This window comes from Sus scrofa, chromosome 2, assembly GCF_054392235.1.
Source record: "Sus scrofa isolate SSC_HxYL_T2T_F1_AM1 chromosome 2, Sscrofa_HxYL_maternal_Yorkshire_Landrace_v2.0, whole genome shotgun sequence".
Lineage (NCBI taxonomy): Eukaryota > Metazoa > Chordata > Mammalia > Artiodactyla > Suidae > Sus > Sus scrofa.
The window spans coordinates 76833003-76849127 of record NC_139384.1 but is presented as its reverse complement, the minus strand read 5'-3'; the positions used below and the strand labels follow the sequence as shown (position 1 = coordinate 76849127).

Sequence of the window (16125 nt, the reverse complement as noted above, 5' to 3'; positions counted from 1 at the left end):
AAGGTGCAGTCAAAAAGGACATGGGGGTGTGTTTCTCTACTGCCTCGTGCACTGGCTGCCTTAAGTGGTCCTTCCCTGTGAGAATAGGCACCTTCCTCCTGTCATGTCAGCAGGATGGACTGTGGGTGTCTCCTGTTCCCTGCAGCTGAATGTATGTCTCAGTGTTTTCCAACATGTATGTGTGTTTTTTTGGTCAAAGGAAAGTTTCTGTATTCCTTTCATTGAAATCTATTCTTAACTCCTTTCTAAGCTATCATATGGTAAGAAATATTGTTTTTTAAAATATCCTGAGAGGATATATTAATAATATGTCCCATTATAATTGTGAAATTTTTTTTGTCTTTTTTTAATTTTTTTGGGGCCGCACCCACAGCATATGGAGGTTCCCAGGCTAGTGATCTAATCCGAGCTGTTGCTGCCAGCCTATGCCACAGCAGTGCCAGGTCCAAGCTGTGTCTACAACTTACACCACAGCTCACAGCAACGCTGGATCCTTAACCCACTGAGCAAGGCCAGGGATTGAACCCTCAACCTCATGGTTCCTAGTCAGATTCATTTCGGCTGCGCCACAACGGGAACTCCCTAATTGTGGATTTTTCAAAGAAACTTGGTGATTTTTTCATTTAGTGACTCTAAGTTATGAGTCAGTGTTATCTTTTCCATAAAATGTTCTGGTAATTTGTCCTCAAGCATGTTTTTTTCTTCTTCAATATTTATAGTTTTTGATGTGAAACTAATTTTTCATTCATAATTTATAGCCAAAACTTAAATTACGTATTTTCAGTGCCCTCTTCCTAGTGACCCACACGATTGCACCTGTGGTCAAAGAGAAGGGTGTAATGAATTCTGATAATAAGAATGACCACAGCATACAGTGACCACGTGCTGTATCATAAAGGGTAGTCTGGACTTCTGTGGGTTTTGGCTTGTGTCATATGATTTGATTGCTATTGAAAGCATCAGGAATTTTTTTGTGTATTGAATGCTGTGAGGGCTAACCTTTATCATTGGTAATCATGAAGCTGGTTTTCTAGAAGGCAAAACAGTTGAATGCAGTGAAATCGAATTCATGAGGAGCCCCCCCCCCCCCCGCCAGTCCATCATAATAGTAAGAAGAGGGAAATATTGGTCATTGTTAGGATTTGAAACAGGTTTATAAAATCCCTTTATATGTGTCTTGACCCATGATGGTCACTGATTGCCTTTGATGCAGGAGGTCTGAGACATTTTGTCTTCAGCAGGATAAGATTAGGCCTTGCAGTGAATACAGGCCAGCTCCTGGTCCTTTGGAACAGCTTTTGCCTTTCCTGCTTATGACTAAAAACTGATGTATTTTTTAACATTGTTTTGGATTTTTTTCTTTTTGCCATAAAGTCTGTCAGTTAAAGTATATAAATTGACTTCTTAGTATGTGCTGTGTAATAGTTTCAGTAATAACTCCCTTATGATTCAACTGGGGCATTTAAGTAAATTGTGAGAAAACACAGGTAGCAAGGGAAGAAGACAGGACCTCTGTCCTCATCAAGCCTTCTTGCTCAGAGACTGTACTCTGGAGGTGACTGGTTCAGCATCTCTCATTGCCATGCAGTTGAGTCCGTCTCTCAGTCCCCTGAGACCTCTATCAGGTGAGTCATAAGCCTTTCCTGTCCTCCCGGGGTGTGTGTGTGCGCTACGCTACCCGGGCAGCAGTCTCAACCCCACTTCTGCTGGTGACCATGACAGCTGGCACCGTGAGCAGCATGTCCAGACATGACCAGCACCCGTGGGTCTGTCTTGCTTGGACTTGCTCACCTGCTCTGCTGTCTATTGGTGGCCAGCACTCGGGGCTGCTGGGGGCTGGGGAGCTCGTGCTGTGACCTGTGCTGTTCTGTGTTGCACTGTTTACACTCCCAAGCCTCAGTTCTGAGTTCAGCCCATCAGAATTGTCATTTTCAGAATTTTGAAAAACATAGTAGGCTAAACACTCTCTGACATAAACCACAGCAATAGTTCTCAGATCCACCTCCACCTCCACCTCCTAGAGTAATGACAGGAAGAGCAAAAATAAACAAATGGGACCTAATTAAACTCCAAAGTTCTTGCACAGCAAAGGGAACCCTGAACAAAATGAAAAGGCAACCCACAGGATGGGAGAAGATCTTGGCAAATGAAACGACTGACAAGGGATTAATCTCCAAAATACAGAAACACCTCCTGCAACTCACTACCAAAAAAACCCAAAACAACCCCATCCAAAAATGGGCAGAAGATCTAAACAGACAAATCGTCACAGGAGAGAGACATCAGACAGCCAAAAAACACATGAAAAGATACTCATCATCACCCATTCTTCGAGAAAGGCAAATCAGAACCAGGATGAGGTACCACCTTACACAAGCCAGAATGGCCATCATCAAAAAATCTACAGACAATAAATGCTGAGGAGGGTGTGGAGAAAAGGGAACCCTCTTACACTGTTGGTGGGAATGTAAACGGGTGCAACCACTATGGAAAACAGTATGGAGATTCCTCACAGAACTGAAAATAGAATGACCATTTGATCCAGCAATCCCACTCCTGGGCATCTATCCACAGAAAACCATGACTCGAAAAGACACACTTCCCCAGTGTTCACTGCAGCACTGTGTGCAATAGCCAAGACATGGGAGCAACCTGAATGGCCACTGACAGAGGAGTGGCTGAAGAAGATGTGGTGCATATACACAATGGACTGTTACTCAGCCATAGAAGGAATGCAGTAATGGCATTTGCAGCACCATGGAGGGACCTAGAAATCATCATCCTAAGTGGAGTTAGACAGTGAGACACAAAGGCCATATGCGATCACTTATATGTGGAATCTGAAAACAGGATACAGCAAACTTCTTTGCAGAACAGATACTGACTCCCAGACTTTGAAAAGCTTAAGGTTATCAAAGGAAACAGGTTGGAGGTGGGGAGGGATGTGCTGGGGGTTTGGGATGGAAATGCTGTAAAATGGGGTTGTGGTGATTGTTGTACAACTATAAATATAATAAAATTCATTGAGTTAAAAAAAAAAAAATAGGCGTTCCCGTCGTGGTGCAGTGGTTAACGAATCCGACTAGGAACCATGAGGTTGCGGGTTCGGTCCCTGCCCTTGCTCAGTGGGTTAACGATCCGGCGTTGCCGTGAGCTGTGGTGTAGGTTGCAGACGCGGCTCGGATCCCGCGTTGCTGTGGCTCTGGCGTAGGCCGGTGGCTACAGCTCCGATTCAACCCCTAGCCTGGGAACCTCCATATGCCGCGGGAGCGGCCCAAGAAATAGCAACAACAACAACAACGACAAAAGACAAAACACACACACAAAAAAAAAAAAAAAAGATAAAGAATTCTTAGGCACCCAGTAGGAGGAATGTGAGATGAGGCTCTCCTTAAAGAAGTCCAGGGTCACTGTCTTAGTCGGGATTTGTCTGTGTATTGAGTGAAGCCGTGACAGAGGCTGAGTTGGGCACAAAACGTAGGGCATATGTGCCTTGGATGGTCAGGCATGAAAGAGTAGTTACATTAAGACAGAGAGGAGTTCCCGCTGTGGCCCTCCTTTGGCGTCTTTGCAGTGCCAGGACGCAGGTTTGATCCCCAGCACAGTAAGCTAAGGGATCAGCCATTGCCGCAACTGCGGCTTAGGTCCCAACTGCAGCTTGGATCTGATCCCTGGTCCAGGAATCTAGATGCCAGCGGGATTTGGGGAGATTAAAAAACAAAACAAAACAAAACAAAGAACAGCAGAGAGGAGAAAAAGCTGTGTTAGATCGTGGGCTGAGTCCACATTCCTAATATTCCAGAGAGCTCCCTAAAACCCTGAAATGTCTCTACTGCTGCTGCCTCCTTTGCAATGAAAGGTCCTGTCCTTCAGGGCTGTAGAGGACTATGTCACCCCCGTGGAACGGGCAGGGGATTAGTTTCAACCGGACTTAAGCCCAGGTCCCTTGTACCTAGTGAAGCAACCACTTGTCTCAGGGGAGACCTCTCACTCCAGTGGCACTGATTGAGGCTTTCTGGAGGAAGACATTTATAAATACCAGGGTAGACGGCACAACCCCTTCCCTGAATATAACACTGGTTTACTGAAGAAGTGGCTATCCCCTTTGCTTTTTTTTTTTTTTTTTTTTTTTTGTATTACGGCACATTGACATTCATGTAACCCTTTTTTTTAATTTGGCCACATCCTTGGTGTGTCACAATTCTCCCACCAGAGATCAAATGTGCCACAGCAGTGACCTACACCACAGCTGTAGCCCCTTTAACTACTTTGCTACCAGGACTTCCTGCTTCCCCTTTTAACAGCTTTATTTGGCCCGTTTTTCCTTTCTTGTTTTAGGGCCACATCTGGGGCATATGGAAGTTCCCTGGCTAGGGGTCAGAATTGGCTACAGCTGCTGGCCACAGTCAGCCATAGTCAGCCACAGCAACACCAGATCTCAGCTGCGTCTGACCTACACCACAGTTCACAGCAACACCGGATCCTTAACCCACTGAGTGAGGCCGGGAATCAAACCTGCATCCTCACGGACACTAGTTGGGTTCTTAACCCGCTGAGCCACAATGGGAACTCCTGGCCTGTTCTTGAAGTTGGAAAGAATGATTGACACCTGAAAGTAGGTACAGCAGTCCCCAACATGGAAATTTTTTTTTACCCCATCCATTCAGTATCTGGTAAACATACTGCTCTCACTAATTTGGCTAAACCTTTTGTGTTTGTTTACTGCCTGCGTCAGAAGCCTCTCAACTGCAGTTTACCTTCACTTAAGTAACGTGATACACCTTTACCTGGTTAACCTTGGGGAACCTGACACAGTCTCTGCAGGCAGGCTCTGAACTATAGCCACTTTCCCCTAGAAGGACAGGTATGAATGACATTAATAATGTTATCCTCTGAGGACATCAGAACATAAAAGTGTTGACAAGGAATTCCCTGTTGTGGCTCAGCAGGTTAAGAGCCTGATACACAACAGATGATTGGATTAAGAAGATGTGGTATATATACACAATAGAATACTACTCAGCCATAAAAAAATTAATTTGAAGCAACGTGGATGGAACTAGAGACTCTCATACCGAGTGAAGTTAAGTCAGAAAGAGAAAGATGAATACCATATGATTTCACTTATATCTAGAATCTAATATACGGCACAAATGAACCTTTCTACAGAAAAGAAAATCATGGACATGGAGAACAGACTTGTGGTTGCCAAGGGGGAGGGAGAGGTAGTGGGAGGGACTGGGAATTTGGGGTAATAGAGGCAAGTGATTGCCTTCGGAATGGATAAGCAATGGGATCCTGCTGTATAGCACTGGAAACTATGTCTGGTCACTTACAATGGAGCAATAATGTGAGAAAAAAGAATGTATACATGTACGTGTGACTGGGTCACCTTGCTGTGTAACAGAAAATTGACAGAACACTGTAAATCAGCTATAATGGAAAAAATAAGTTATTTTTTAAAAAGACAAAACAAAAAACCCTATTTAGTGTCCATGAGGATGCAGGTTCAATCTCTGGCCTTTCTCAGTGGGTTAAGGATCTGGTGTTGTCGCAAGCTGCGGCATAGTTCGCAGCTGCAGCTTGGATCTGGTGTTGCTGTGGCTGTGGTATAGGCCAGCAGCTGCAGCTCTGATTCCACCCCTAGCCTGGGAACTTCCATATGCTGCAGGTGCGACCCTAAAAAGAAAAAAAAAAATGTTGACAAAAAGAGCTCCTAAAAAGCAGGTTATCTATTACCATGTGTTTCTTGTGAGGCCTTGGCATCTTGTTAAATTCCTAAAAATTACCAGATTTGATAATCTGGGACCTGCTCCTTCCCTGACATGGTGAAAAAATAAATACTGCCTCTCTGAGCACCCACAACCTTCTCTAGATTCTTCTGATATTCTAGAAGCATCTTGTTCCTTGTTTACAAATTTTACTTGAGCCCATTTGTGCTGTTCCTTGTAAATTGGCCACAAAATTTAAAAGGCAGTGGACTCCAGTCATAATGCCAGATGATAAGCACTCGCTTTAGTCTCATCAGACACTGATTCCCTTTGGAGGGCTCAGTGACCTCCTCTCGTGCCTCTGGAGTTACCCATCATGGTCTTAAGTTGTCCATTGGCTTCTAACACAGACTCCTTCCCTAGGCCCTAGTCTGTTTGTCATTGGAGCTGCAACAACCCCTTCTTCCAGAGCTATGCTAAAAATAGCCATGAGCATGTCACCCCTCATCCAGCTTCCCATCATGACTTGGGGCCTGTAAGTAGCACCCCAGGAGCTCAGCTCAGCTACAGAGCCCCCCAATGAATCAAGATAACTCCCCTCTCCTCAGTCCTTGCCATGTGCCTGGTGCTGAAGGAGGTCACTCCCTTCCCAGACATCCAGGCTCCCTGGGGGCCTCTTAGGTTCCCTGAGTGAGAAGCAATGGTGGTCACAGACTTTTGGAAACATGGTCACAGATTAGAGGTTGCCTAGGATTGCAGTTTGGAGGAGGAAGATAGCAAAATAAGGTAGTGACATATAAAGGATACAAGATTTCCTTCCTTCCCTCCCTCCCTCGCTCTTTCCCTCCCTCCTTCCTTCCCTCCTTTTTACAGCCACACCTGCAGGATATGGAAGTTCACAGGCTAGGTGTTGAATCAGAGCTGCAGCTGCCAGCCTACACCACAGCCATGGCAACACTGGATCAGAGCCTTATCTGTGACCTACTCTGCAGCTTTGGCAACGCTGGATCCTTAACCCAAGGAGCGAGACCAGGGACTGAACCTGCATCCTCACAGACACTATGTAGGGTTCTTAACCTGCTGAGCCACAATAGGAACTCCGGTTTCTTTTTGAAGCCACAAAAAATGGTGGTGATGATTGTACATATCTGTGAATATACCGAACACCATTGAATTATACGTGTTACGGAAATGCATTGTATGATATGTGTATTACATCTCAACAAAGCTCTTCAAATAAGTGCTTGAGGAGTTTTGAATCAACCTGTTAAGTATATTAAGAGTTTTCAGGTATGTACATATTTACATAATTTTTTCATTTTTTTATTTTGGTAACAATATAGCTTCAGTTGCCTTAGTGTTATAGCCATTTATATTTGAAAATTTTTAGGGGGACACTCAAAAGCTATCTAGAACACATTTTCTTCTAGTGTAAACTATATACCTGAGGGTTTTATATACACACCTCATAGGTTATGGTTGGTCAGAGCCAGGTCCCTTCACCCAGGTGAGGGCTGAGGGGATTCAAACTGCCACCAGAGCCAAGTGCTTGGAGGATTCTTTAGCTCAAGTGCAAGTGAATGGAGATGAAGACGGGGTGGGTGGAAGCCTCAAGCTGTTGACATAGGTCAGAACGGAGGGAGACTCTTTAGTACATTGTTGAGGTTATTTTCAAGTGTGTTTGTAAACAAGGGCCTGTACCACGAGTGGCCTTGCAGCCTAAGTCAATCTACAATCCCACCCCTCCTGCTCTGGTGCTTGTTGCTCGCAGGTTTGAGCCAGAGCTGCCGATGGCAGGAGCATGGCTGCTTCCTTCTCTTCCTTCTGGAGCCCCACCTCCCCGAGAGTAACCCCAGCAGGAGGACTGTAGATCTCCCTGCCCAACCAGACTAAAAATGTACTGTTTTTTTTTTTGGCTGTCCCATGGCATATGGAACTCCTGGGCCAGGGATCAGATCTGAGCCACAGCAGCGAACTAAGCCACAGCTGCGGCAATACCAGATGCTTAACCCACTGTGCTGGGCCGGGAATCAAACCCATATCCTATGTCTCCCAAGACGCTGCCAATCACCTTCTGCCACAGCAGGAGCTCCAGACTCAAAATGTTTTGATACCGAACCCAAGTTCTCTCTGCTCACTGCACAACAGGCCAATAAATTCAGAGACAAGTTGTTGGGGCAAGGAATAATGACTTTAATTGGAAATCTAGCAGACTGAGAAGATAGCAGACCAGTGTTTCAAAAAACCATCGTGCCTCGGAGTTCCCGTCGTGGCGCAGTGGTTAACAAATCCGACTAGGAACCATGAGGTTGCGGGTTCGGTCCCTGGCCTTGCTCAGTGGGTTAAGGATCCGGCGTTGCCGTGAGCTGTGGTGTAGGTTGCAGACGCGGCTCGGATCCTGCGTTGCTGTGGCTCTGGCGTAGGCCAGTGGCTACAGCTCCAATTCGACCCCTAGCCTGGGAACCTCCATATGCCGCAGAAGCGGCCCAAGAAATAGCAACAATAACAACAACAACAAAAAAAGACAAAAGACAAAAAAAAAAAAACCATCGTGCCTCAGTCTGAATTCAGGCTCCTTTTATACAGAGGAAGGGCAGGGAGGGGCAAACATTAACTCACTGTCACCTGCTTGGGCAGAGGGCTCATTGCAATAGTGACCAGTGGCTGAGCAGGACCACCGAAGGCTGCTCACTAACGGTTGCTCGATTACACTATGATAGGCCCACTCCTGTCCTTGTCCTTGATGTGACCAGGTTAAGGATGTCTGGGGGCAGAATGAGAGGCCCAAGGCCCACTCAAGATACGTGGGATGGTTCTGATTGAATTTCATTTGTTCAACAGTAATGGGAGTTCCTGTCATGGCTCATCAGAAACGAATCTGACTGGTATGCATGAGGATACAGGTTTGGTCCCTGGCCTCGCTCAGTGCATTAAGGATCTGGTGTTGCCATGAGCTGTGGTGTAGGTCACAGACACAGCTCGGATCCCGTGTGGCTGTGGCTGTGGTGTAGGCCAGCAGATGTAGCTCCAATTCGACCCCTAGCCTGGGAGCCTCCATATGCTGCTGGTGTTGCCCTAGAAAGACACACACACACACACCCCAGTAAATATGAAGTATCTACTATATGCAGGCACTTTCAGAGACACAACATAACTCAGCGAATGAAGCTGGCACAATACCTGGGCCACAACAGAGGAGAAGAGTCAGTGGACATCATTCACAGGTCCTGTCCCACTGTACAGCACATACGATGCCCTCATGGCAAGCGTCCTCTCATAATCCAACTGGGAGAATGAACCACAGGACCAGCTCAAAACCTGAGTTGTGTCTGGTCCCAGAAGAAGGGCCTCCTGTCTCCACCAAACAGATGGGGAGAGTATGGAGGCTGTGGGTAGGGAGTGACTGGCAGAATCCTGGATTTCACACACTCTTTTGACTCCCTGGGAAGGCTGAGGACTGATAACTTCAGCCTTAAAACAGGAGGAAAGAAAATTGTAGATAGGATCCCAGGTCCCTTGAGAACAAGAGAGGAGGATGGGCTGGGTCATGCCCTGAAATAACATCCCCAGCACAGTCCCATCTGGATCTACCTGCCCCTCTCTGCATCTGTCACACCTGATGACCACCATCGGGCCAGAACAGGAGGTGTGGGAGAAACGTGCTCTCAATTCTGCCTCAGTCCTCAGCCCTGATTCCCAGGGGCATGAAGGGCTGAGGTGCTATGTCCAGGATCTTGGGGGGAAGAGGAGACACTCCCGCAGATGCAGCGTTAAACCTGCAGGATGCTGGGAGGGTAGCTCACCCCAACCTCACAGGGAAGACCCTTCAGACCTCACCTGTGTATCTCTGAATGTTCGCTTATATGCTTTAAAATATCATTTGTAGTAAATTGGCAGTAGTAAGTCAACTGATTTTGGGTTCTTCGAGTCACTCTAACAGATTCTTAAGCCTGAGGTGGGGGTTATGGGAACTTCTGATTTATAGCCAAGTCAGAACAGAGGTTGTGGATAACCTGGGGACCTACTTGTGATTGGCCTTTGAGGTGAGAGGCAGTCTTGTGGTCCTGAGTCTCTATCCTGTGGGGTCTGTGCTAACTCCAAATAGTGTCAGAATTGAATTATAAGACACTCAGCTGATGCTGGAGAATTGGTCAGGGCAGGGAAAAAACTCACACATCTGGTGTCTGAAGTGTTACGCATGTGAGAGTAAAGGAAAAAACAATGAATTTTCTTGACAGTGGCCATCGACAGGCCGGGCAGAGAGCTCTCACCAGAGCCTGGCTATGCTGGTAACTTCATCTTGGACTTCCAGACTAGAACTATAGGAAAATAAGTTTCTGTTGTCTAAACCAAAACAAACAAACTAAAAAAACCCTGTAGGACTGAAACTGACAGCACTAATGGCCTGAACCTAGCAAGAACACAGATTAGGACCCAAACCCACGTGCTGGAACTCGAACCCAGCCAAAACCCAGACTGGGACTTGAACCCATGGTTTTAAATTAGAATTACCCTGTGTCCGGACTCACTGAGGTTCAGGTACTTTATGCCTCTGTGCAGAAGGAATTTAGCGAGACAAAGTGATAGGCAAGAAACAGAATAATTAGGATAGGAAGCTTGTGAGAGATGCAAGCGGGCAGGCAAGAAAGTGCTGCTGGAGGACCCGATGGGCCAGTTTTATCATGGGGGCGGGGGTGGGGGGGAATGGGGGTCAGAAAGGCCTGCCTCTTCCTTTCTGGGCGAAGCAGCTCTTCCTTAGTATCCAGTAAAGTGTATATTCAAATCAGCTGAAGGGCAGTCTTCAAACTGTTGCACTTGGTCTGAATCTGAATGCAGGCCTCATCCCATCCCCCACCCAATGACCAGAGGCAATTCTCTCACCTCCACTAGTCAAGCAGGCCCACCCTGTTCTGCTGGCTTTCTTGAACTTACAGTGGTCTCCCAACATCTCCCAGGCTTCCCTCTTTATCTATAATCCCCTATTGGGACTTCTACAACCACCTGTGCCTACTCCATCTCTATCAGGACAAGGCCTGCCACTGCCAGGACAGCACAGAGGGATGGGGAGTGGGGTGGGGCTGAAGCCTGGTCAGGAAGGAGAGAGCTTGGGGGCCCAAACACACACAAGGGTGTTGTCAAAGGCAGTGTGGAAGGAAAGGCCAGGCCTCTGACCCTACTGCCCCACTGCCTCCCCCAGCCCCGCCTCATCTATGTTGGGAACCTGGCCCAACCAGGTACGGGATTTCTGGGCACCCCTGCATTCTCCCTGTGACAAGCTGAAGCTGGCGTTTGTGAAAGTCCATTTGCCTGGATCAGATTTAGAGGGCCACACCCACCTTCTTTGAGCCTGGATACTAGTCAGATTTGTTTCTGCTGAACCATGACAGGAATTCCTCCTTTGCCTTTTCAAAGGCAAAGATCCCACTGCCTTGAAGGGAACACCAGCCCCTCACCCCCCACCCCAGGGAGTCTTCCAGACTTGGGTTCCCTCACATTTCAGCTCGGCCTCAGTACAAAATACTTCTTCCAGTTCTACTGCCCAACTGACTAGTATCCGTGAGGATGAAGGTTAGATCCCTGGCCTCACTCAGTGGGTTAAGGATCTGGGTGTTGCCATAAGCTGTGGTGTAGGCTGCAGACTTGGCTTGGATCTGGCATAGCTATGGCTGTGGCGTGGGCCGGCAGCTCTGATTCGACCCCTAGCCTGGGAACCTCCATATGCCACAATGCAGTCCTAAAAAGACAAAACATCAACAACAACAAAAATACTAGGGAAAAAAAAGTACAATAAAAGTAAGTTAAGGAGCTCCTGTTGTGGCTCGGTAGGTTAAGAACCTGACTAGTATCCACTGGCCTCACTCAGTGGATTATGGATCTAGTGTTGCTGTGAGCTGCAGCGTAGGTCCCAGGCTAGGGGTCGAATCAGAGCTGCGGCTGCTGGCCCACACCACAGCCACAGCAACACCAGACCTGAGCCACGTCTGTGACCTACACTACAGCTCACAGAAACACCCAGATCCTTAACCCACTGAGCTCTGCCCCCTGTCCCCCACCTCACCCCCACAAAGCTCCTGAAGGGCTCCCAACCCAGGCCCTGTCTGCATCCTATCCGTCCCTCTGTCCCTGGAACTGCAGGCAATCTGGGAATCCAGCTGCACCAGGTGGCTGCCAGCCAGTACCAGCTGGAGACTAAGGAGTGGCTTGGGGCCTGGTTCCAGTCTCTGGAGCCCCTTAGGAAGAGACAGGAGGCAGGATGGGAGACAGTTTGGACCAGAGGGAATGCTCTTGGATGGCAGCTGCAGAGCATCCAAGGCCATAGCTCCATTATCAGCCCCAGACCTTGTTGCTTGGTGACCCCTGGAGCAGCTGGATGCCAGCTGCTGGCTGGCACTGGAAGGGGGACCTGAGATGTGGCTCTTGGTAGTCTCACAGGTGCCTCCTGTACTTGAGCTACAGCCTGTCCTACCAGCTAGAGGCCCAGCACCAGAAGGTCAACAAAATGAGAATGGCTTTTAACTCTAACAGGGTCTGGCCATCAAGTTCAGGTCCGAGTGAGTGCCTGGGGAAGGCAGAGGCTAAATCCTGGGGTTCAGTGAAGCTTTGGGTTAAGCACAGGCCTGGGGAGTAGAAGCATCAATACTGGGATCCCTATTCCACCACTGACCATCCCGGTGATAGGGAGATTTTTTTTTTTTTTTTTTTTTTTTTTTTTGTCTTTTCTAGGGCCGCACCTGTGGCATATGGAGGTTCCCAAGCTAAGGATCTAATCGGAGCTATAGCTGCCAGCCTACACTACAGCCACAGCAACGCGGGATCTGAGCCCAGTCTGTGACCTACACCACAGCTCAGGGCAATGCTAGATCCTTAACCCACTGAGCGAGGCCAGGGATCGAACCCGCAACCTTGTGGTTCCTAGTTGGATTTGTTAACCACTGAGCCACAAGGGGAACTCCTGATAAGGAGATTTTCCTCCCTTTTCTGGGACTCATTCATCCTCTATAAAATGGATGATGCTGAAGGACCACTCCCATGGCGATGACAAATGGGGTGCTGTTGACTGAGCATTCAGCACAGGACTTGGAGCAGACTGTAGTGGGGCCAGTGAGGTGACTGCAGGCCTCACAGATAACCTGTCTTTTCTCTTCAGTTACCAAGCCCCTGACACTTTGACCAGAAGCAGTTGCTGATCGGACTCCTGAGGCCAGCTCAAGGACAGCCACTGCCTCTATAGTGGGGACACAAGTGGGACATTCACAGTGCACAGGGCCAGCTCTTAAGAGAATTTTATAAGCCTTTTCTTGGGGTCCCGTGAAGCCTCCAAATAGGGGGCACCCCCACCCATCTCCTGACATCTGTACACCCACTGTCTATTTACCTAGGCAAGGTGCAGTATTTAATTCTTGTAAACAGGATTTTCATATAATGTTCTATTCTGCTTGCATGAGAGCCTGGGTGTTGTGTGGTGGTTTTTTTACTTGTGCTCATGGAGACATACAGAATCTCATACCTCTCCTTGAAATAAGCCATGAAATAAGTCATCAGCTTCTTGTGTTTGGGAGAAGGGAGAAAGGGGAAGGGCCCGCCCCCCTCCTTGGCTATGAAGGACACCCCGTGTCCCCTTCCTCGGAGGACAGGATCATTTCAGTGTTGTTCAGCAGGGCCATCCTGGGATTTGCAGGTTGGAGGTTCTCTCACAGGCAGAGGAACTAACCCCAAAGTGGGGGTGTCTTACAGATAGTGTGTGGCAAGACTATGTCCTTTCCAAGGACGATGGATGGTTTTCTGCAGCTCTTGAGGCAGAGGCAACATTTCTGTTTCTCTTGTTCCAGTTTCTTTTCACCAAATGCTGGAACATCTCGTTGAACCTGTGAATGACCCACACTCCCCTTTGCTGTCCGGGGTAACTTCTGGGCCTGTGTGGTTCTGAGGTCCATGGTCTCAGAACAGTCTCCAATCTACATACTCAGCTGTGTTTTTAGCAACTTATAGGAAAGGTTCAGCAGGGCCTAAACCTGTAGACTGTCTTGCCCCGGGATGGCTGTGCACTTTTCCACTGTTGTGATGTTTATCAGGGGTGTGGGTATGGAACTTTCCCGTTGGGAGATTGGAAAGATGAGGCTTGAGAGGGTGGGAGCTGGGGGTCCAGCAGGGGAATGCCTCAAATTGACAGTGTGTAGACCTGATGGTGTGAAACAGTCTTACCAATAAAAATACTGACATGCAGTCAATCTGGGTGGTGAAAAGACACTGCTTTAAGCTCACCCCATGTACCCAGCCATATCCCCATAACAGGGACAAAATACAAGAGGCCCAAACTGATAGAATACAAGAAAATAAATCAATTCACTACTACAGTTATAGATTTCAATACCCCCTTATAATGAATTTTAAATTCCAGCAGGCAGAACATCACAAAAGACAGCATTAAACTCAACAGCACCATCTAACAACTGGAGTTAATTTTGCTATCAAGCAGAAGATGCATTCTTCTCAAATCCTCATGGAAATTTCTCCAAAAGAGAACACATTTTTCTAGGACATTAAAAGACTAACAAATTTGAAAGAACAGAAATTATACAAAATATGCTCTCACATCAATCACACAAGTGTTGTTCTAGGAATCAATAACAGGTAGTTTCAAAAAACCAAACATGTAGACATTCAGTAACTCACTTCTCTCTCTCTCTCCCTCTTTTTTTTTTTTTTCTGGCTGCACCCATGTAAATTGTAAGTTCCCAGGCCAAGGATCGAATCTGTGCCACAGCAGTGACCCGAGTTGCTGCAGTGGCCCCAAGCCGCTGCAGTGACAATGCTGGCTCCTTAACCCACTGTTCCGCAAGAAGACTCCCTCAATAACTCACTTCTAAATAACACATGGGATCAAAGAAGAAGTCTCAAGATATATGAAAAATTATTTCAAACTACACAAAATGATTATGCAACTTGTATATAAGTTGGGGGACGCAGCTTGGATCTGGTGTTGCTATGGCTGTGGCATAGGTCGACAGCTACAGCTATGATTTGACCCCGAGTCTGGGATTTCCATATGCTGCAGGTGAGGCCCTAAAAAAGACAAAAAATAAAACAACCAAAAAAACACCCCAAAACCAAAACCTAAAATGAACAGAATTTTAAAAATAATAAAAATTGAGGGACAATCAATGTAATTGTGAAGAACCAATGGAGAATATTAAAACGAAAAAAAATCTGGTTATTGGACAAGACTAATAAAATTGATAAACATCTAGTCAACGTAACTAAGAAAAGAAGAAATTATAACATAAGGCCATCCTGGGTAACTGTTGAGTTATGACAGCTGGTTGCTGAAGCCTCTACATTAAAGGACTCTCTGAGGACACTTCCAGGTATGACTGTAAACAGTGAAGACCCCTCTGTGGTAGGGGTGTCCATTCAAGGGGGGCCAAGTTGCAACACCATAAATGGACAGAAGTGCATACAAATGCACAAGAATAAGGAACAGGTTACTTCCTAAACACCACCAGAATCTAGACAATGTTGTGAGTGCTAAGAGGGATGACAGCTATTTCTTCATGGTGTCAGGAAGGGCTTGGCCCTGTGGGGTTTTTTTTGTTTGTTTGTTTGTTTGTTTTAAGGGCTGCACCCACAGCATATGAAAGTTCCCAGGCTAGGGGTCCAATCAGAATTGGAGCTGCCAACCTACACAAGAGCCATGGCAATGGTGGATTCCCAACGCACTAAACCTGGCCAGGGATCGAATCCATGTCCCCATGGATACCAGTTGGGTTCATTATTGCTAAGTCACAATGGGAACTCCACCTTGTGTTTTTAAATAATCTTTTTAATATAACCAAAAGGTCAGGGACTCTTATGTGTGGGGCCCATCCACTTTTTAAAAATAATTTTGGGAGTTCCCATTGTGGCGCAGTGGTTAACGAATCTGACTAGGAACCATGAGGTTGTGGGTTTGATTCCTGGCCTAGCTCAGTGGGTTAAGGATCTGGCATTGCCGTGAGCTGTGGGGTAGGTCGCAGACGCGGCTCGGATCCCGAGTTGCTGTGGCTCTGGTGTAGGCCAGTGGCTATAGCTCCGATTAGACCCCTAGCCTGGGAACCTCCATATGCCACAGGAGTGGCTCAAGAAAAGGCAAAAAGACAAAAAAAAAAAAAGTCCTGGAGTTTCTATTGTGGCTCAGCAGTAATGATCCTGACTAGTATCCATGAGGATTTGGGTTTGATCCCCAGCCTCGGTCAGTGGGTTAAGGATCTGACATTGCAGTGAGTTGTGGTGTAGGTCACACATGTGGCTCTGATCCTTCATTGCTGTGGCTGCGGTGTAGGCTGGCAGCTGCAGCTCCGATTTGACCCTAAAAAGTAGGGCACCAGGTATGGCCCTAAAAAGTGAAATAAAAAAAAAAAATGTATGTCTTGAATGT

General features: G+C 47.0%; 1 long non-coding RNA gene across 1 annotated transcript; it reads right to left on the bottom strand.

Moving 5' to 3' along the window:
• Positions 1-14069: 14069 nt before the first annotated feature.
• On the bottom strand, positions 14070-15935 carry LOC146405482 (uncharacterized). Its single transcript, XR_014837559.1, has 2 exons — positions 15818-15935; positions 14070-15357 (listed from the first exon to the last, which is right to left on the bottom strand). It is a non-coding gene; the product is annotated as an uncharacterized LOC146405482 (long non-coding RNA).
• Positions 15936-16125: the final 190 nt, after the last annotated feature.